Here is a 23,494-nt window from a genome sequence, read left to right as displayed (position 1 = left end):
ACAGGAAGAAGGAATTTTGATCTGACGAAGGGTTTGTGTGAGTGTCTGAAGGTGAGGAAGAGGAAGAGGAAGAGGAGACGGAAGAGGAAGAGGAGGTGGATGGTAGTCGGGTTAGGTTAATTAAAACATGGAAAAAAGACAGAAAGAAAGAATTTTGATCTGACGAAGGGTTTGTGTGAGTGTCTGAAGGTGAGGAAGAGGAAGAGGAAGAGGAGACGGAAGAAGAAGAGGAGATGGATGATAGTCAGGTTAGGTTAATTAAAACATGGAAAAGAGACAGAAAGAAAGAATTTTGATCTGACGAAGGGTTTGTGTGAGTGTCTGAAGGTGAGGAAGAGGAAGAGGAGGAGGAGACGGAAGAGGAAGAGAAGGAGGAGACGGAAGAGGAAGAGGGGGATGGTAGTCAGTTTAGGTTAATTTAAATATGGAAAAAAGACAGGAAGAAGGAATTTTGATCTGACGAAGGGTTTGTGTGAGAGTTTGAAGGTGAGAAAGAGGAAGAGGAAGAGGAGACGGAAGAGGAAGAGGGGGATGGTAGTCAGGTTAGGTTAATTTAAACATGGAAAAAAGACAGGAAGAAGGAATTTTGATCTGACGAAGGGTTTGTGTGAGTGTCTGAAGGTGAGGAAGAGGAAGAGGAAGAGGAGACGGAAGAGGAAGAGGAGGTGGATGGTAGTCGGGTTAGGTTAATTAAAACATGGAAAAAAGACAGAAAGAAAGAATTTTGATCTGACGAAGGGTTTGTGTGAGTGTCTGAAGGTGAGGAAGAGGAAGAGGAAGAGGAGACGGAAGAGGAAGAGGAGGTGGATGGTAGTCAGGTTAGGTTAATTTAAACATGGAAAAAAGACAGAAAGAAAGAATTTTGATCTGACGAAGGGTTTGTGTGAGTGTCTGAAGGTGAGGAAGAGGAAGAGGAAGAGGAGGAGAAGACGGAAGAGGAAGAGAAGGAGGTGGATGGTAGTCGGGTTAGGTTACTTTAAACATAGAAAAAAGACAGAAGGAAAGAATTTTGATCTGACGAAGGGTTTGTGTGAGAGTTTGAAGGTGAGGCAGAGGAAGAGGAAGAGGAAGAGGAGGAGGAGGAAGAGGAAGAGAAGGAGGTAGATGGTAGTCAGGTTAGGTTAATTTAAACATGGAAAAAAGACAGAAAGAAAGAATTTTGATCTGACGAAGGGTTTGTGCGAGTGTCTGAAGGTGAGGAAGAGGAAGAGGAAGAGGAAGAGGAAGAGGAGACGGAAGAGGAAGAGGGGGATGGTAGTCAGGTTAGGTTACTTTAAACATGGAAAAAAGACAGGAAGAAAGAATTTTGATCTGACGAAGGGTTTGTGTGAGTGTCAGAAGGTGAGGAAGAGGAAGAGGAAGAGGAGACGGAAGAGGAAGAGGAGGAGGTGGATGGTAGTCGGGTTAGGTTAATTTAAACATGGAAAAGAGACAGAAAGAAATAATTTTGATCTGACGAAGGGTTTGTGTGAGTGTCTGAAGGTGAGGAAGAGGAAGAGGAAGAGGAAGAGGAGACGGAAGAGGAAGAGAAGGAGGTGGATGGTAGTCAGGTTAGGTTAATTTAAACATGGAAAAGAGACAGAAAGAAATAATTTTGATCTGACGAAGGGTTTGTGTGAGAGTTTGAAGGTGAGGAAGAGGAAGAGGAGGAGGTGGATGGTAGTCAGGTTAGGTTAAAAATTAAACATGGAAAAAAGACAGAATGAAAGAATTTTGATCTGACGAAGGGTTTGTGTGAGTGTCTGAAGGTGAGGAAGAGGAGGAGACGGAAGAGGAAGAGGAGACGGAAGAGGAAGAGAAGGAGGTGGATGGTAGTCAGGTTAGGTTAATTTAAACATGGAAAAAAGACAGAAGGAAAGAATTTTGATCTGACGAAGGGTTTGTGCGAGTGTCTGAAGGTGAGGAAGAGGAAGAGGAGGAGGAGACGGAAGAGGAAGAGAAGGAGGTGGATGGTAGTCAGGTTAGGTTAATTTAAACATGGAAAAAAGACAGAAGGAAAGAATTTTGATCTGACGAAGGGTTTGTGCGATAATTTGAAGGAGAGGAAGAGAAATAGGAAGAGGAAGAGGAGACGGAAGAGGAAGAGAAGGAGGTGGATGGTAGTCGGGTTAGGTTATTTTAAACATGGAAAAAAGACAGATGGAAAGAATTTTGATCAGACGAAGGGTTTGTGTGAGTGTCTGAAGGTGAGGAAGAGGAAGAGGAGGAGGAGACGGAAGAGGAAGAGAAGGAGGTGGATGGTAGTCGGGTTAGGTTAATTTAAACATGGAAAAAAGACAAAGAAAGAATTTTGATCCGACGAAGGGTTTTTGTGAGTGTCTGAAGGTGAGGAAGAGGAAGAGGAAGAGGAGGAGAAGACGGAAGAGGAAGAGAAGGAGGTGGATGGTAGTCAGGTTAGGTTACTTTAAACATGGAAAAAAGACAGAAGGAAAGAATTTTGATCTGACGAAGGGTTTGTGTGAGTGTCTGAAAGTGAGGAAGAGGAAGAGGAAGATGAAGAGGAGGCGGAGGAAGAGGAAGAGGAAGAGAAGGAGGTGGATGGTAGTCAGGTTAGGTTAATTTAAACATGGGAAAAAGACAGAAGGAAAGAATTTTGATCTAACGAAGGATTTGTGCGATAATTTGAAGGAGAGGAAGAGGAAGAGGAGACGGAAGAGGAAGAGAAGGAGGTGGATGGTAGTCGGGTTAGGTTAATTAAAACATGGAAAAAAGACAGAAAGAAAGAATTTTGATCTGACGAAGGGTTTGTGTGAGTGTCTGAAGGTGAGGAAGAGATGAAAAAGAGAAGGAGAAGACGGAAGACGAAAAAGAGAAGGTGGATGGTGGCAAGATTAGTTTGATTTAAGAAAAGATGAAGAAAGAGAATGAGAGAAGAAGAGGAAAAGGAGAGGTAAGGTAGAGGTAAGGTTAGGTTAATTTAAACATGGAAAAGAAAGAGAATGAGAGAAGAAGAGGAGGAATAGGTACATAGAGGTAAGGTTATATTAATTTAAACTTGGAAACGAGAAAGAGCATGAGAGAAGAAGAGGAGGAGGAATAGGTACGTAGAGGTAAGGTTAGGTTAATTTAAACATGGAAACGAGAAAGAGAGAAGAGGAAAGGATGAGGAGGTGGATGGCGGTAAGGAAGGGTTAGGTTAATTTAAAGATAGAATAGGTGACTGAAAAGGGAATTCCAGAGAGAGGAAGAACTTGATCGTGGTAATACTGTCAGGTCAGGTTAAGAAATTAGGTTATACAACGAAAAAGACAGAAAAAGAGAGAATTTTAAAGATATGAGGAGCAGATGGATGGCGGTAAGGAAGGGTTAGGCTAATTTAATGATAGAATAGGAGACTGAAAAAGGAATTCTAGAGAGGGGAAGAACTTGATCGTGGTAATACTGTCAGGTCAGGTTAAGAAATTAGGTTATACAACGAAAAAGACAGAAAAAGAGAGAGAATTCTAAAGATATGAGGAGCAGGTGGATGGCGGTAAGGAAGGGTTAGGCTAATTTAAAGATAGAATAGGTGACTGAAAAGGGAATTCCAAAGAGGGGAAGAACTTGATCGTGGTAATACTGTCAGGTCAGGTTAAGAAATTAGGTTATACAACGAAAAAAAAGAGAAAAAAGAGAGACTTCTAAAGATATCATTACACTTGATTGTGGTAAGACTTGGGTTAGGTTAGATTGTTACTATCATTATACATTATTATACAAGAAAATACAGAAAATGGAGAATTCTAAAGGGAGTAAAAAAATTTAATCGTGGTAAGACTCAGGTTAGGTTTGATCATTATGATATCTTATTATTTTTATTCTTATTCTCAACTTTATTTTTCTTACTCTTATTATTATTATACATGAAAAAGACATAAAAAAAGAGAAATCTAAAAAGACAAACACATCACTCGAGGGAAGACTATCAGGTTACGAGTGACCAAAAGAAAAAAAACAGAAAGAACAGAAAATGGGAAACAGAAAACATAAGAGAGATGGAATTCGTAATATGACCTTAGTAACTGAAGTCTGTCTGTTAATTTAAGGTCACTCTACCCAACCTAAAGAGAGAAACAGCTCAATCGTGGTTACGCTTGACCAGAAAAAGATAAAAAAGAGAAAATGGGAGACACAAAACATACGAGAGGTGGAATTCGTAACATGACCTTAGTAACTGAAGTCTGTCTGTTAATTTAAGGTCACTCTACCCAACCTAAAGAGAGAAATAGCTTAGTCGTGGTTACGCTTGACCAGAAAAAGATAAAAAAGAGAAAATGGGAGACACAAAACATACGGGGGGTGGAATTCGTAACATGACCTTAGTAACTGAAGTCTGTCTGTTAATTTAAGGTCACTCTACCCAACCTTAAGAGAGAAACAGGTCAATCGTGGTTACGCTTGACCAGAAAAAGATAAAAAAAGAGAAAATGGTAGACACAAAACATACGGGGGGTGGAATTCGTAACATGACCTTAGTAACTGAAGTCTGTCTGTTAATTTAAGGTCACTCTACCCAACCTTAAGAGAGAAATAGCTCAATCGTGGTAAGACTCAATTGGCCACAAGAAGGAAAAGAACAAATCAGAAAATGGGTGACAATTTGACAAACTTAAAGACATAAATCGCTCAATCGTGGTAAGACTCTCATTTACGGTTGACCAGAAACATAGAAAAAAAGAGAAAATAAGAGACACAACATACGGGAGGTGGAACACGTAACATGACCTTAGTAACTGAAGTCTGTCTGTTAATTTAATGCTACTCTACGCAACATAAAGAAAGAAATAGCTCAATCGTGGTAAGACTCTCAGTAACGGTTGACCAGAAAAACAGAAAAAAATAAAAGAAGAGAGAAAATGAGACCCCCCAAAAACATAGGAGAGGTGGAATACGTAACATGACCGTGGTAATTGAAGTCTGTCTGTGGATTTAATTAATTAATGTCACTCTGGCCAACCTTGACTTATCGTACCTGGCTGTGACATTCGCCTCACCTTTTCTGGCTACTTAGTGACCACGAGTGCTGCTGTTGTTGTTGTTGGTGGTGGTGTTGTTGTTGTTGTTGGTGGTGGTGGTGGTGTTGTTGGCGGTGGTGGTGGTGGTGGTGGTGGTGGTGTGGTATGTGAAAGAAAGAGAGAAGGAAACTAACAAAAAGAAAGAAAGAACAGAAAATGAGAAATATAACAGAAATTGGTGAGAAAACAAAGAAAGGTAGAGAAAGGACACGAAATAAGGCAGAAAATATGAGAGAGAGAGAGAGAGAGAGAGAGAGAGAGAGAGAGAGAGACTGATAGTGTTCTTGTTGTTGGTGGTTGTGATGGTGGTGGTGGTGATGGTGGTGGCGGGCCTTGAAGTATTGTAAAAAGAAAAGGTCAATGTTTTTTGTTTGTTTGGTTTTCACTTCATGTCCTATTTACTTTTTCATTTGGCTGGTTAGTTAAGACTGATTGGTTCGTTAGTGAGTGAGTGAGTGAGTGAGCGAATAAGTGAGTAAGTTGGTTAATTATTCTTTGCGAGGTGAGCCAGAGGAAGGAGGGAGGAAGGAAAGGGAAAGGAAGGGAGAGAGAGGAGGAGGATATTTTTTTTTTTACGGCAAACGAAGCAGCTCAATGACAACTGCTCCTGTAAAACCAGACAAAATGAGTGTCCAAAAGAGAGGTCAATTTTGCATAGAGAAGCGTCTTGATATTCTCTTGAAGGAGGTCAAATCGTGGGCAGGAGAAATATACGAAGAAAGGCTGTTCCGGAGTTAACAGTGAGGGGGATGAAAGAATGAAGATGCTGCATGGTTAACTCTTGCATAAGGGATTTGGATAGCATAGGAATGAGCTAGAGTTGCCAATCGTGTGCAGCGGGGCCACGAGAGGGGAGGAGGCATGCAGGTAGTAAGTTCAGAAGAGCAGTCAGCATGAAAATATCGATAGAAGACAGGAAGAGAGGTAACATGGCGGCGGAGGGTAAGAGGTAGAAGACTGTCAGTAAGGAGGAGGAATTGATGAGACGAAGAACCTTATAAGACTCCACTCTGTCAAAAAGGGGTGTGTGTAGGGAGCCCCCCCACCCCCCACGCCCCCGCCCAACACAGGAAGAAATAGCAAGAGAAAAACAATAAGAAGATGAACCAGATCAAAGCATAAGAGAGAAGGCAGGAGAGGAGAAGACTTGCGAAATATTTATAACACTCTCTCTCTCTCTCTCTCTCTCTCTCTCTCTTCGTATTCTTTGCTTGTGTTGACCTTCAGTTCCTGCTGCTGACGATGACGATGATGCTGTCTCTTGGGTTTTCAATATTTTCACGGTGAGCAAAGTGGTGGGCGGACTTTGCTCCCTCCCTCCCCTCCCCTTCCCTTCCCTTCCCTTCCCTTCCCGTCTCTTCCCCTCCCTTCCCTTCCCTTCCCTTGCCTTGCCTTGCCTTGCCTTGCCTTCCCTTCCCTTCCCTTCCCTTCCCTTGCTTTGCCTTGCCTTGCCTTGCCTTCCCTTCCCTTCCCTTCTCTTCCCTTCCCTTCCCCTCCCTTCCCTTCCTTTGCTTTGCCTTGCCTTGCCTTGCCTTTCCTTCCCTTCCCTTCCCCTGCCTTGCCTTCCCTTCCCTTCCCTTTCCTCCCCTTCCCTTCCCCTTTCCGTTCCTCCCTTCCTTCCCTTCCCTTCCTTCCCTCCCTCCCCTTCCCTTTCCTTCCCTTCCCTTCCCTTCCCTTCTCTTCCTTTGCCGTAGCTGACTCCCTTCCCCTCCCTTCTCTTTTCCTTCCTTTCTTCCCCTTCTCTTCCCATGCCATATTTCCCTGTCTTTTAAGCCCTCTGTCTGTCTGTCTGTCTGTCTGTCTGTCTGTCTGTCTTTCATTTTCCTCCCTGACCTCTTTCTTCTTTTATAATCATCCTTCCCTCCTTCCCCTACCTGCCCTTCATTTTCCTCTCCCCTTCATTCTCTCCTTTCTTTCACTCTCTTTTCCAACATCTACATTCTACACCCTCCCTTCCCTCCTCCTCATTTCCCTTCCTTTCACTCTCCCTTCCCTTCATCTATACCCTAAGTACCCTCCTCCCATTCCTTCTCTCCTCCCCGTCCCTCATTCCTCCCCATCCTTTTCTCTTCCCCTGCCCTCCCCATCCCTCCTCCCCCCACCCCCTCGTCACACCACTAATAAAACAATAACATCGCCAGGTGGACGTCATTGTAACACTCACCTGGGGGCCCGTGGAGCTCGTTACCTGGCCGCGGCGTACCTGTGACCCACGCCCTAATGACACCTGACGTCACTCATGCAGGTAACGTGAAGATGTCTTGTCATGAGAGAGAGAGAGAGAGAGAGAGAGAGAGAGAGAGAGAGAGAGAGAGAGAGAGAGAGAGAGAGAGAGAGAGAGAGAGAGAGAGAGAGAGAGAGAGAGAGAGAGAGAGAGAGAGAGAGAGAGTGTGTTTTTTTTATTTTCTTTCACTCAAGTTTGAAGTTCCATTTTTTTTATTATCAATGAGTGAGTGAGTTTTTTCGGTCTTTTTTTGTAATTTTTTTTCTTCTGTTTCTTCGTGTTCAAGTTTTTTTCTGTATTTTTGTGTGTCAAGGATGTGTTTTTTTTCTTAGTTTTCTTTCACTCAAGTTTGAAGTTCCATTTTTTTATTATCAATGAGCGAGTAAGTTTTTTTCGGTCTTTTTTTTAAAGTTTTTTTTTCTTCTGTTTCATCGTCTTCAATTTTTTTTTCTGTATTTTTTGTGTCAAGGAAGAAAAGTGAGTTTTTTTTTCGTTCGCTCTGTTCCTCTTATTTTTTGTTTGTTTGTTAGTGAGTATGAGTGTTATTATTTTTTTATTTCTATCGTATTCGTGTTTATTGTCATTGTAATAATTTCTTCGTGTTCTTTTGGGTCAAGTCTGGTTTTCTGTAATTAAAAAACAAAAAAAACATCAGAACGTAAGGAGTCTACAAAAAGCCGGTTGACCTTTACGTGGCAGCTTCTGTAGGCCTAACCCAACCTATCCTCACTATCCATAAATTTACCCAACCTCTTCTTGAATGTATCTATGGTATTGGCACCCACGACATGACTGCCAAGCCTGTTCCACTCATCCACCACTCTATTCGTAAATCAATTCTTGCCCTTGTCGTCGTTGAGTAGGAGAGTTTTCTATTTACTTCGCTTTGTTGCTCATTTTTTGTTTGTTTTTTGTCAGTATGAGTGATTTTTTTACTTCGTTTTCTTTTGGTATTTTTTTTAGGGGGGGTTAATGAGTAAGAGTGAGTTTTTTTCATAATTTTCACTCATTTTTTTCTTCAAGGAGTGAGAGAGTCTTCCCTCCTTTCTCTCTTTCCCTTTCCTCCACTCTCCCATCCATATACTTTATCCTCCCGTCCCCTTTCCCCCTTCCTTCCCTCCTCCCCTTCCTTCCCTTTTCCCGTACTTATAATCTCCTCCAACCCATTTCTTCCCCCTCCCTCCCTTTTCATCTTTTCATAGTTTTTTTTTGTTCAATTTTGATTGATTTTCCTTTTTTTTTTGTCAATGAACAAGTTTTTTTTTTCTTCTTTGTTTTCTTTTCGTCAGGTTTGTTTTTGTTTTCCTGTCTAAGTGGGAATGTTTCTTTTTCTAAATTTTCTTTCCGTCAAATTTCGTTCTCATGGCAAAAACCGCGATGGGACAAAAATAAAAGAAGAGAAAGATGAACAAAGAAAAGAAAAGCTAAAAGATGAAAAAAAGGAGGCAAACACAAATAATTAGGGACAGAAAGGAGCAAAGAATAATGGCGATGGAAGGACAAAAAAAGAGAATCTGAAAAAAAACTGAGGATAGGAATGAAGACGGGAAGAAAAAAATGAGATAAAGAAAGAGGAAGAAAGTGAGATATAGAGGAAAACATGATAAAAATACGAAGAAAACAGAGAAAAAAGAGAAGTAATGAGAGAAGGAAGGAAGAAGATAAGGAGAGGGAGAAAGGAAGGAAGGGAGGGATAGAAGAAAGCTGGAGGAAGGGAGATAACTTGTGTAGGGAGGGAGGGAAGGAGGGAGGAAGATTATTAGAAGATAACGGAAGAGAAAGCGAGGAGGAGAGAAAGATTTATGTTAAGTTGAATGGAGGAGGAAGAGAGAGATTACGATGACAAACAAACTAACGGACTGGAGAGAGAGAGAGAGAGAGAGAGAGAGAGAGAGAGAGAGAGAGAGAGAGAGAGAGTATTGTTTTGTGTTAATTGTTCAGTAATTGGAGCAACAACAACAACAACAACAACAACAACAACAACAACAACAACAACAACAACATTAATAATTACCACCACCACCACTACTACTACTACTACTACTACTACTACTACTACTACTTTTACTACTTCTACTACTACAACTTACCCTCTCAGATGCAACCCCCCCAAAAAAAAAAGTAGTAGCAGTAATAGTAGTAGTAGTATTAGTAGTTGTAGTAGTAGTAGTAGTAGCTTTTCCTTAACAACTATTTACTATTTATAATTTTGGGTCTTTTCATTACTTAATATCTTCCTCTTCCGCCCACATTATATATTTCCTTTTGCATTAGTTTCCCATTTTCCCTGTAATTGCCCTTTTCCTCCTTACAATGACCTTTCTTTTCCTCTCCTAATAGCCTACTCCTTTCTCTTCTACAATACTACAGTTCCCCCTCACAATACAGCACAATACAATAGCCCTTCCTCTTCACTTATTTACGGTATAACACCACAGTTCCTCTTCACAATACAATACAGCACAATACAATAATACAATATGTCAATCTCCTCTATCTCCTTTCTTAAATACAATACTGCAGTTCCCATCACAATCTCTCTTCCTTACACTGTACTATGTATCTTGTCTTTTTTCCCTACTACAATATTTTTCCCTTCTCTCTTTTCTCTTACAATATCACTCCTCTTCTTTTCCTTTCCCTTTCTACTTTCCCCTCCTCGCTATTTTCTCCTTTTCTGTTTTTTTTCCTCCTTTCCTCTCCCTCTTTTCTTTCTCCTCTTACATTCCAACTCCTCTATTCTTCTTCCTCATCGTCTTTTCCTACCTTTTCTTTCCTTCATTTCCTATCTCCTCCCATCTCTTCTTTTCTCTTTTCCTCCCTTCCCTTCTCCTCTTTGTTTCCTGTTTTCCTCCTCCCTCTCCATCTTCGTGTTATCCTTTTCTTTCCCTACGCTCTCCTTTCTCTCCTCTCTCCTCCTTTCCCCTCTTTTTCATCCCTCTTTTCATGTTATCCTCTCTCTCTCTCTCTCTCTCTCTCTCTCTCTCTCTCTCGGTTACTTCTCTATCCCCTTTCCTCCTCTTCCTTCTCCTCCTCTTCTTCTTCCTTCTCCTCCCCCCTTCCTTCTCTTTCTGCTATCCTCCTCGCTTTTCCTCTCTCCCTTCTCTCGGTACTTTTCCTCATTTCCTCCTCTTCTACCTTCTCTTCCTCCTCCTTCTCTCCCTCGTTTCCCTCTATCTTTATTATCCTTCTCATTTCCCTCCTCCTCCATAACCTTCCCCCTTTTTTTTTCCCTCCCTTTTCCCCCTTCTCATCCCCTCCCCTCTTACACACACATAGACAAACACATCCCCTCCTCCTCCTCCTCCTCCTCCCCCCCCCCCTTGACAATTGGCCCAAGACTGTCCTCTCTATAACAAACATGGCCAGACTATTAATCAACTTTACCCACGAACCCTGTGGCGCCGGTGACGTCATGCGGAGGAGGAGGAGGAAGGGTGGGTGGGTGGAGGGCGGTGAGTGAAGGGGCGTGGTGAGTGACGGAAGCAAGAGAGAGAGAGAGAGAGAGAGAGAAAGAGAGAGAGAGGGGTGAAATTAGGAGGGGAAAGGGCAAGTGTTGTGAGAGGGAGCGAGAGAAAGAGAGAGGGAGGGAAAGAGGAGGCAGATGGGGATGAGAGAGAGAGAGAGAGAGAGAGAGAGAGAGAGAGAGAGAGAGAGAGAGAGAGAGAGAGAGGTTCAGTGCGTATAGAAGAGAGGGAGGGAAGGAGGAGGGGAGAGGGAGGAAGAGGAGGAGGAGGGTGGTTATGTGGTGTGAAAGGAGAGGGAGGGAGAGGAGGGAGGGGGGGAAGGGAGAAACATCAGCTGTGTGTGTGTGTGTGTGTGTGTGTGTGTTTTAAAGGAACAGAAACACTTGCTACTACTACTACTACTACTACTACTACTACTACTACTACTACTTCTACTACTTCTACTACTACTACTACTACATACTTTAGCTCTAACCTCATTCTCCTCTTCCTCTTCCTCTTCCTCCTCTTTACCAATCCTCTTCTTCCTCTCTCTCCTCCTCTTAACTTCTTCCATGTTCCTCCTTCCTTCCGTTTATCCTCTCCTCCTCCTCCTCTTTATCCTGCTCTTCCTCCTTTTATTCCTCTTATATTCCTTTCTTTATTTCCTTACACGCTTAATATATCTTCGACCCTTGCATCGTTTTCCTCTTCCTCCTCCTCCTCCTCCTCCTCCTCCTCTTCTCCTTCCTTCTGCATCTCCTCTTCCTTCTCCTAAGCACTCGTACCTATTAATTTTAGCATCTTCTCCATATCGTAAAATCGTCTATAAGGAGTCAAGATGTTGGAATACTTTGTGAACCCTTTGAGTAGATCCGACACTATGCTCTCTGGGTCTATCGGCTGCACCCCTCTTTCCTCTTCCGCCTCCTTCGCAGACTCAAAACATTACTTACATTTTTCGCTTTTCCTTGTTTTCTGGGCTTTATAGCAACTCCTAGGTACTTGTAACTTATGCAGTGATATTTTTAGATGTATCTGGGTATAGAGGTTATTGTAGTAAAAAGTGTATATGCAGTGGAAAGGAGTTTTAAATATGAGCTTGTCAATCTCCCGCTCTCCTCTCCCGCCACTTCCCCAACTCAAAACATGGCTTATATTTCTCGTTTTTCCTTGCTTTCTGGGCCTTCTACTGACTCCTGTGTAATAAAGTCGTAACTAGAGATCTTTTAGGCGTATCTGGGTGTATAGGTTTATGAAGGAAAGTGTGTAAATGCTTTGGAAATGAGGGGGAAATATAGGGTTGTCAATCTCCCGCGGCCCTTTCTCGCCACCACCTTCTCAAAACATTTCTTATATATCTCGTTTTTCCATGCTTTCTGGGCTTTATATCGACTCCTGGGTATTGAAGTCGTATTTAGTGATGTTTTAAGTGTAGCTGAGTGTAGGGGTTCATGTAGTAAAAGGTATATATGCACTGGAAATGAAGTGCAAATAAGAGCTGTTCATCTCCCGCTCTCCCTCATCCCTCTCCTCTGCTGTAAACTTTGCCTATATTAATCGTTTTTCCCTGCTTCCTGGGGTTTGTAACGGTTTCTGGGTATTGAAAATGTATGCAGTGACCTTTTGAGTAAATCTGAGGGTAGGCAGTGAAGGGGTAAAGGGTGTAGATGGGATAGAAAAGGAGGAAACGATGCTGACGTGACAAATGGAGTAACCCGCAACTCATTATGTCAAAACTTGGAACCATCTAACGTATTTCTGATTTCCCGGCTTTCCTAGACAATACCACTAAGCCCCCGTACTAGAAACCATACCAAGAGACCTTAAACCATTCAACACCATAAACAAGATCAGTAAAAACAGCATAAATACGATGGAAAACAGGAAAAAGTGAAGCGGTATTATATGGGCAAACCCGCAACTCCCTGTGGTGGTTGAGTCGCGCGCCTTCTGTCACATCGGGAGTTAACCATCTCACTTATTTTTGATTTCCCGGCTTCCCTGAACAAACCCACAACTTCCACGCAGTACAAACCACACCAAGAGACCTTAAACCATCCACCACTATCAACAGAAGCCATGAAAACACTTTAAATACGATGGGAAAAGGGAAAAACTGGAGCGGTGTGATATGGCCAAACCCGCAACTCCCTGTGGTGGTGGAGTCTCGCGCGCTTTCTGACACATCGGGAGTTAACCATCTCACTTATTTTTGATTTCCCGGCTTTCCTGAACAAACCCACAACTTCCACGCAGTATAGACCACACCAAGAGACCTTAAACCATCCACCACTATCAACAGAAGCCATAAAAACACCTTAAATACGATGGGAAAAGGGAAAAACTGGAGCGGTGTGATATGGCCAAACCCGCAACTCCCTGTGGTGGTGGAGTCTCGCGCGCGTTCTGACACATCGGGAGTTAACCATCTCACTTATTTTTGATTTCCCGGCTTTCCTGAACAAACCCACGACTTCCACGCAGTACAGACCACACCAAGAGACCTTAAACCATCCACCACTATCAACAGAAGCCATGAAAACACCTTAGATACGATGGGAAAAGGGAAAAACTGGAGCGGTGTGATATGGCCAAACCCGCAACTCGACACGGTATGGAGTCCCGCGCTCTCCCTGTCACATACACGAGTTCAGTTTTGGCCGCGGCGTGATGCTGTAAGGAAGGGAGGCGCGGCGTGCACGGACTGATGATGGTGGTAACAGGAGCCAGTGAGAGCGTGTCCGTAACCGCTCCACATACACTCCACACCCCTTCCACAATGACCTAAGCCCGTGAGCTATGCCGGAGTGGAGGTTACGTTTCGCCCTGTCCATGAAAGTACCCAAAAACACGTGTTGATTAAGAGTCCGCCGGGGATATAAAAGTTTGGAAAAGTTTGCACACACGCGAGAGAGAGAAAGAGGAAGCAAATAACAAGATAAAGAGAGAGAAAGAAATAACCGAGAGAGATAAAGTAATGGCCACTCAGATAACGTGTTCCACTAGTGTTATCTGATGGAAGTTTGAATCCGTATCACTGAGGGAGAGAGAGAGGGGGAAGATAAGAGATAAGAGCCATCAACGAGCCATAAGTCACTCAGTCTGTGTGGAGCATTGCAGGAGGAGTGACGCGCTGCCCTGCCTCTGTCCTTATCAATGGTGACCAAGAAACGCTGAGTGAGTGAAGAAGGAGGAAGAAGAGGGAGATAGGGAAGAGGAGGAAGGAGGAGAGTAGAGACGGGAGAGAGGTGAGGAAAAAGATAGTGACAGAGAGAAGATAGAAACAAAGACGGAAAATAAAAAGAAAAACAAGAAAAGATAGAAAGAGAGAAAGACGGAAAATAAGAAAGAAAAACAAGAAACAGAGAAAATAGACTAGAAAAGCAGAAAAAGACGTGATTGATAAAAAAATAACAGAAAAACCGAGATTGAAAGCGAAAAACGAGAAAAAAAGAAGATAGCGAAGAGTAGTGAGTGTGAACAGGTGTGAACAGGTGTGTGTGGGCGTGGGTGAAGATGGGCGCCCCAGGTGTGTCGCGGGCGGGTCTGGGGCACGTGGGCCACCTGCTCCTGCTCCTTCTGCTGTTCTTCATCTGCGTGCAAGGTAATTAATGGCCTCTTACTGTTTTTTTTTGTTTTTATTTCCCTTATGCGTATGTTTTTTGTTTTTAGTTTTTATGCGTATGTTTTGTTTTTATTTTTTTATGCGTATGTTTTTTGTTTTTAATTTTTTTATGCGTATGTTTTTTGTTTTTAGTTTTTATGCGTATGTTTTGTTTTTATTTTTTTATGCGTATGTTTTTTGTTTTTAGTTTTTATGCGTATGTTTTGTTTTTATTTTTTTATGCGTATGTTTTTTGTTTTTAGTTTTTATGCGTATGTTTTGTTTTTATTTTTTTATGCGTATGTTTTTTGTTTTTATTTCTTTTATGCGTATGTTTTTTGTTTTTGTTTCTTTTATACGTAATTTTTTTATGCGTAAGTTTTTTTTAATTTTTTTTATGCGTATGTTTTTTGTTTTTATTTCTTTTATGCGTATGTTTTTTGTTTTTGTTTCTTTTATACGTAATTTTTTTATGCGTAAGTTTTTTTTTAATTTTTTTTATGCGTATGTTTTTTATTTTTTATTTTTTCATGCGTATTTTTTTTGTTTTTATTTCTTTTATACGTAATTTTTTTATGCGTAAGTTTTTTTTTAATTTTTTTTATGCGTATGTTTTTTATTTTTTATTTTTTCATGCGTATTTTTTTGTTTTTGTTTCTTTTATACGTATGTTTTTTGTTTTTATTTCTTTTATGCGTATGTTTTTTTTTCTTTTATGCGTATGTTTTTTTTTATTTTTATTTTATGCGTATTTTTTTGTTTTTATATTATACGAATGTTTTTTTGTGTTTATTTCTTTTATACGTAAGTTTTTTTTTCACTCGGTCTTTATTGTAGGTTTGTAGCCACGATTTTCTTAGTTTTTTTTTGCCGTGTTTCTTACATTCAGGATACATTGACTGACTGATTGATTGACTGAAATTATTGATTACTGTGCATACCTTCAATTTTTACGTCTTTTCGTGTACCTTCATGTGGCTGTATCGTTAAGTGACAGGCATGTTATACACTCATTCATCTCTCTCTCTCTCTCTCTCTCTCTCTCTCTCTCTCATCTATCTATCTTTCTACCTCTCTATCTCTCTATCCATATCTACATCGTGATAAACAAACCGGGTGGCGAAATAATTTACGTACAAACATTTACCGTATTACACAGACAGACAGACAGACGGACACACAATTACACACGTACATACTTCATGGTAAATAGATCATTATACACACACACACACACACACACACACACACACACACACACACACACATACACACACACACATGCATACCGAGACATACAAACAGCCAGCAACCTACATACATACATAAGGATATATATACATACATGGATTCATACTCACATACTGACCGACGCATTTCCTGGGTGCCGGCGTGTAAGAGACGGCGATAAGCGGCGATAAGGGAGATAAGGCCCATGAGTAATAAGTCTTGGTGACTCTCCTTGGCCGTGGGGCGACCGTTGGGTTCCTCTTCCTCGTCACGATACCCTGTTGGGATCTCTTGTAGTGTGTTCTGTTGTGACTACTACTACCATTACTATTATTACTACTGTTACTACTATTGCTACTGGTTCTGCGGCTACGTTTTTCTTCTTTTTCTTCTGCATCCTTTTCTTCGTCTACATACTATTGCTGCTATTTATAAGACTACTACTACTACTACTACTACTACTACTGGTGCTGTTACTTTTACTACTACTTTTGCCTACTTTTTCATCTTCTTATTCATCTGTTTCTTCATTTTTCATCTTCATCTTTTTCTTCATCTTTTTCTTCATTTTGATACTATTGCTACTGTTTCTAAGACTTTTACTACTACTACTACTACTACTACTACTACTACTACTACTACTACTACTACTACTACTACCAATAGGAACATATTTATTGCTGCATATTTATTCTAGTGACAGAACCAAAATGCAAAATACTGTATAAACTCCTAACTTCCTATTTTCTATAAACAACATTTTTCAGGCCAATAAATGATAAAATGTACACGTAAACTATTCTGATACGTATAAATGTAAAGGAAGGGAAAGGTATGGGAAGGAAAGGGTAGGGAAGGGATTAAGGAGGAAACGAAATGAAAGAGAAGGGTAGAGGAAGGGAAGTGCGAAGGGAAGGGGAAGGGAAGGGGAAGGGAACGAGAGATGAATCAAAATTGTTCATGTTTATTAATACTTCTGTGAATATTAACCTCTCACAAACATCAAGGTGTGTGTGTGTGTGTGTGTGTGTGTGTGTGTGTGTGTTAGGAGAAGCCAATATTTCATGCCTCACAGGAGAATGGAAGGATGGCAGGATGAATAGGAGGAGGAGGAGGAGGAGAAGGAAGAGGAGGAGGAAGAGGAGGAGGAAGCGGATATGATCGAGAAGTATTAAGAGTAAGAAGAGGAGGAAGAGGAGAGTAGTGAGATAAGTAAAATGATGAAGGAGAGGTGGAGAGAGGAGGAGGAGGAGGAAGAGGAGGAAGACAAGTATTAATGAGAGAAGGAGGAGAAGAAGAAGGAAAAAGAGAAGGAGAAGAAGGTAAAAGAATGAAAGGAAGAGAAGAATAACTGAGAGGAAATGGAGAATTAACAATTAGAGAAGAAGGAAGAGGAGAAAGATGAAATGGAGGAGGAGGAGGAGGAGAAGGAGGAGAAGTTAGAATAATTGAGAAGATGGAGATTTATAAAGAGAGAAGAACAAGAAGAAGGAAAAGGAGGAAGATGAAATAGAGTAAGAGGAGGAAGATAAGGGAGGAGGAGGAAGAAGAGGGAGGAGGAGGAGGAGGAGGAACCGAAGCAGTGAATCAGTACCATAACACCGTCTCGTTAGCTCATTCGGTCAACGCTACTACCGCACATCTCCGCGGTCAAACGGGCTAGCGGTCAACACACAGCGGTCATTCCATGCATCAAACACCCTTCCAGTACCCTCATTGTCTCTTCATCACCTTCTCTATAGCTCTGTGTGGGTTCAAATGCCTTTTAAAGGATCGAGTAGCTTTAGATAGTGTTGAAATGTAGTTATAAAGGATTGGAAACGATTTGTAAGGTTTGAGATTAGTTATTAAAGATTCGTATGGCTTAGAAGGTGCTCGGTTGGATTATAAAAGATCTGAATGGGTTCAATGATGTTAAGAATGGCTATAAGAGACTGGAATCGGCTTATCAAGTGTTGAGATTGGTTATGAAAGATTGGATCGAATTCGTAAGGGTTTCAACTTCTTTTGTATAGATTCAAGTGTTATCAAATGGTGTTAGATTAAGCATAAGTTGATCTAGTAAGTGTTGATATGGATTTGAGTGATTTCAGATGACATTCAAGTTGATACAAATAGATTCAGATGCATTCGATGAAGTTCATGTTGGTTTTATATGTTGGTATGGATTTAAGAAGTATCAGATTCCTTTTTATTGGTTCAGATGGCATTCAACTGAATCACAATAGGTTTAGATGCGTTTTATGAGGTTGAAGTTTGTTATATAAGTTTTGGTATGAGTTTAGGGCCTAAATGGTTTCAGATTCGTTTAAGTAGGTTCAAATGTCATTCGGGATGATTCAAATAGGTTTAGATGCGCTTCAAGAGGTTTAAGTTGGATATGTAAGAGTTGGTATGTGTGTAAGTGGTTTCATATTCGTTGAAGTAGGTTCAGATGACATTCAAATGGGTTATAATAGAATCAGATGCGTTTTAAGAGGATTCGAACAGGTTGTAGTCGCTGGTTCGATCCGAAGAATGAACCGGAAGTGAACGAACGAAAGAATCTGTCAAAACAAAGTCGCTATGTATCGTGTTTTTTTTTAATCTTTTTTATATGAGCGATAAGATGATAGTCACACACGCACACACACACACACACACAGAGAGAGAGAGAGAGAGAGAGAGAGAGAGAGAGAGAGAGAGAGAGAGAGAGAGAGAGAGAGAATAATGAAAAAAAAGATGTATGTATGTATGTATGTATGTTTCGATGTCTTAGTCATCTTCTGAGTCACAAGTCTTACGAAATTTTCCTTATACCTGCATTATCTTCCACCTTCTGACACACACACACACACACACACACACACACACTAATCAATATGCCTCCGTTTTACTATCTTGCAATCCTCCTCCTCTTCCTCCTCTTCCTCCTCCTCTTCTTTCTCCTTTTCCTCCTCCTCTTCTTCCGTTAAAAACATCTAATATGGTTGTAAACTCTCCCGCGAATTCGTAACATATAAATCTTAATGTTTTCTAGAATACTAAGTCTTGTTAAAATACAAAACATACTCGTCTTCCTCCTCTTCCTTGTCCTCCTCCTCCTTCTCCTTTTCTCCTGTTTACAAGCATTTCCTAATATCTCGGTGAGTAATATTTTTCCTGTTTGACTGGTAAGGTATAAATATTCATGTTTCCTGGAAGCCAAATTACCGATACAAATATTTCTCTTTGAATATATCTAAGCGTGATGATCCGTGAAATGGTGTCCAGTTCAGTTCCGGGTTCTCTTCATTGATCTCAAAAGGCGTAACGTGTAAAATTGCCTATTAGTATATAAAGAAAATTTGGCATGAGGTCCTTTGTAGCAAGTTCCTCCTATTCCCATTGATAGTAAACATTGCAGAGATTTAGTAACGTCAGTAACAATTTTTCATATTCTAACATTCCTTCATATCATTCTAAAATTTCTTCGTATTTTGACATTTCTTCATATTCTAAAATTGCATCATTCTAACATTTCGTATTTTGACATTTCTTCATATTCTATCATTTCTTTACATCATTCTAACATTTCTTCATATCATTTTCTAACATTTCATATTCCTCTAATATTTTAACATTTCTTCATATTCTAACATTTCACACATTCTAACATTTCTTCATATTCCAACATTTCTCAATTTCTTCTAAGATTTCTTCACATCTTTCTAACCTTTCTTCATACTATCACGGTAACACTTCTTAATAGATTTCTAACATTTTATGGACCGCTAATTTAACGTGCATTAATATTAAGTAGCTATAGAAAGTCTAACGAAAGAATATTAGATTTTTCATTAACAGTACCTATATATTGCAAAGATTTCTTCATATGTCTCTTGCATTTTATAGTACCATTTCATTTCTATCAAGCAGTAATGTCAGTGAAGAAAAATCCAGTATGAAAGTTTCCTAGTCTCCCTTTCCTTTTCTATCAACAGTAAACATTGCAAACCGTTCTTCTGATGCAATTCTAACGTTTTATACAATATTACACTGACGTTTCATTCTTAAAATACTAGAAACCACTTTTTAATAGAGCTCTAAGCATTTTGTGACAATTATTTTGACATTTTTTTTATATTATGTATTTATGAAACATTCTTAGCCTCTATAGTTTCAGCTTTCCTTGAACCTATAACCAAAGCATTCTTAGTTAGTCAAATGTTAGCTTATTTTTTTCTACTTATAAAACATTCTACCTTAGTTTAGCTTAATTTTTTTTCTCGAACCTAATATAAAACTATAATAAAATCATTCTTAGTTTCATAATATTTCGAATCTACTTATTTAGCATTCTACCTTAGTTCATCTTTAGCTTTTGTGAAATCCATAACACATTTTACATTATATAGTTTAGCTTCATCGTTTCTCGAATCTATTATCAAAGCATTCTTAGTTTAGTTTCATAAATTTTCGAATCTATATTTAGCATTCTACCTTAGTTAATCTTCAACCTTTTTCGAATCTATAAAACCTTCTACATTAGTTTAGCCTCATCTTTTCTCGAAACTACTTATTCTACCTTATTTCTTTTTCTTAGTCTACTATCTTATTACAGTTCTACCTTATATAGCTTTTCTTGAATCTTTAAAACCTTCTTCATTAGTTTAGCCTCATCTTTTCTCGAAACTACTTATTCTACCTTATTTCTTATTTTTAGTCTACTATCTTATTACAGATCTACCTTATATAGCTTTTCTTGAATCTTTTAAATCTTCTACATTAGTTTAGCTTCATCTTTTCTCGAAACTACTTATTCTACCTTATTTCTTATTTTTAGTCTACTATCTTATTACAGATCTACCTTATATAGCTTTTCTTGAATCTATTAAAACCTTCTACATTAGTTTAGCTTCATCTTTTCTCGAAACTACTTATTCTACCTTATTTCTTATTTTTAGTCTACTATCTTATTACAGATCTACCTTATATAGCTTTTCTTGAATCTATTAAAACATTCTATATTTCTTTAGCTTCATCTTTTCTCGACACTACTCACTCTACCTTATTCTTATTCCTTGTCTACTATCTTAATACAGTACTACCTTATATAGCTTTTCTTGAATCTATTAAAACATTCTACATTAGTTTAGCTTCATCTTTTCTCGACACTACTTACTCTACCTTATTCTTATTCCTTGTCTACTATCTTATTATTCTACCTTATATAATCTTTAGCCTTCCCCGAATCTAATACAAAAACATTCTCAGCTAGCCAATATAAACGCATTCTCAAGTTCGTCTAGTTTCAGCCTTTCTTGACGCCTTCACCCTTTCTTCAATTCGTCCATAACATTAGACGGAAAGAACCTGTGAGAGGGAAGGACAGGTGGAAAGAATGCAATTAGTAACACGAGAACCGGTGAATGAGAGAGAGAGAGAGAGAGAGAGAGAGAGAGAGAGAGAGAGAGAGAGAGAGAGAGAGAGAGAGAGAGAGAGAGAGAGAGAGAGAGAGAGAGAGAGAGAGAGAGAGAGGTGAGGAATGAGGGTAAGGCACGAATGTTATTTCTGGTTAATACAACACTCATTCGTCTGTGTAAATGCTGATTCATCCCCTGAGAGAGAGAGAGAGAGAGAGAGAGAGAGAGAGAGAGAGAGAGAGAGAGAGAGAGAGAGAGAGAGAGAGGAGAGAAGAAAGGATAGAAGGAAGGTTCAGATAGGAAAAGGGGGTTAGAAGAGAGAGAGAGAGAGAGAGAGAGAGAGAGAGAGAGAGAGAGAGAGGGTAGGAGAAGGATAGGAGGGGAAAGAAAGGGATAGAAGGAAGGAGTAGAGGGGAAAAAAGGAAGGAGTAGGAAAGGTTCAGAGAGAGAGAGAGAGAGAGAGAGAGAGAGAGAGAGAGAGAGAGAGAGAGAGAGAGAGGCTAGGAGAAGGATAGGAGGGGGAAGAAAGGGATAGAAGGAAGGAGTAGAGAGAAAAAAGGGGAGTAGGGAAGGTTCAGATAGGAAAAGGGGGTTAGAAGAGAGAGAGAGAGAGAGAGAGAGAGAGAGAGAGAGAGAGAGAGAATAACAAAGGATAGACAAAATATAGTTAGTCTAATGATGTTATACGGGGAAGAGAACTGAATATTGTCGTAAGAAAAATATAACCTCACAATTCACTTTTAGCTTACAAAGGGATTAAAGAAAAAAAATAAATATGAAGAAAAAAGTAAATAAAAACAAAAGAACATTACGTTAAATCAAATCTAATTCACTCCTTTCCACTCTTTCCGTTCTTTCCTTTTCCTTTCTTTCTAATTTCCTTTTTATCTTCCCTCTGTGCTGACTTCTATGTCAAAATTTATGTAAGAACGGAAAGATTTGGGCTACATACTACCTAACTACACTCTTACATTCTTATATCAATTTTTCTCTCATATACAAAGTCTCCTTGTTTTTATTTTCCTTTTTCTAATCCATAATTTAACTTCTTGCTTTCATTTTATCTTTTCTGTTCCCTTGTTCTTATAAATATATTCTCTATGTCTTTCTTTTCCTTTTCTTGCAATGCTTAATACTTCAGCTAACACAAAGGAGAGAGAATTAAAGGATTTTACATATTTACTCTTTTCTTGCAGGCATACAATTCTCTCGCTATGTTTTTATGGATATATTTTCTGTCTTTCTGTTCCTATAATTTCAATGCTTAAAACTTTTTCGAATACCATATGAGATTAGGAAAGTATTCATATATTAATTAAACTCGTATATATATATTTTTAGTTTCCTATTTCTTACCTTTCTTTTCCTTTCCCTTCCTTTCATATGTTAACTAATCTTTTATATAATTTTCCTATTCTCTATTTTTCTCCTTTTCTAATATACATAAATTTCCTTTCTTTTCCTTTCATATATTAACTAATCTTCAATATAATTTTTTCCTATTTTCTATTTCTTTCCTTTTCTCAACAGAGCATACAATTTCCTTTTTTTTCCCTTTTCTTCCATTTCTTTCCTTCTCTATTCATCTATTTATCTGTATCTATCTATCTATCTGTTTATCCATCTATCTGTCTATCTATCTACGTAACTATCTATCTATCTATTATCGATCTCTTTTCCTTTCTCCGGGGGTAATAAGCGAATAGGGGAAGAGAGAAAGGGAAGAAGAATTAAACCATACCATATAAATAATTCGTATGGAGGGGTAATAAAAGATAATTGGTCACGTGACATAACAGTGAAGAATATTGATTGCACTTCGATCTTACAACACACACACACACACACACACACACACACACACACACACACAGATGCAGTTGGCAGATTTTCTTTTTAGTTTTTTTGTTTCTTTTCACGTCTCTCTCTCTCTCTCTCTCTCTCTCTCTCTCTCTCTCTTTCTGTTTTTCTTAGTAACACAAGTCTCTTAAGTTTTCCTCAAAATGTTTAGCTTGGAGAGAAGTGTTTCCTTAGCCCCCTCTCCTCCTCCTCCTCCTCCTCCTCCTCCTCTTCCTCCTCCTCTTCATTCTCCTTTTCTTTCCACAAGCGTTCTATATTTCTCATTAATTTTTTTTCTCTCATTTCATCTTTCTCTTACTTTATTTTCTCTTCTTTTGTGTCATCAGTCTTTTTCCTTTTTAATATTTTTTGTTTTCCTTTTTTTCTCTTCCGGTTTTCTTTGTTGCCATTCTCCTCACTTTCATCTCATTTCCTTTTCATTTGCGTCTTTTTTCCTTTTCCATTTTTTTTCCTTTTGTTCCTCGTCCTCCTTCCTCTTCCTTTAACCTTCTTTCTTCCCTTAATCCATATTCACTCTGCATTCCTTTTTTTTTTTCTTTTTTTTTTCTTCTTCTTCTTTGTCTTCTTGTTCTTGTTCTTGTTCTTCTTGTTCTTCTTCTTGTTTTTCTTGTTCTTTTTCTTTTTCTTCTTCCTCTTCTTCATTATCTTCTTTCGTATTCCGTTCAGCAACAACAACAATTAGAGAGAGAGAGAGAGAGAGAGAGAGAGAGAGAGAGAGAGAGAGAGAGAGAGAGATATTGTCCTCGGTC

The sequence above is a fragment of the Eriocheir sinensis genome, chromosome 24, assembly GCF_024679095.1.
Source record: "Eriocheir sinensis breed Jianghai 21 chromosome 24, ASM2467909v1, whole genome shotgun sequence".
In the NCBI taxonomy this organism is placed as follows: domain Eukaryota; kingdom Metazoa; phylum Arthropoda; class Malacostraca; order Decapoda; family Varunidae; genus Eriocheir; species Eriocheir sinensis.
This window is presented reverse-complemented; position numbering follows the sequence as displayed.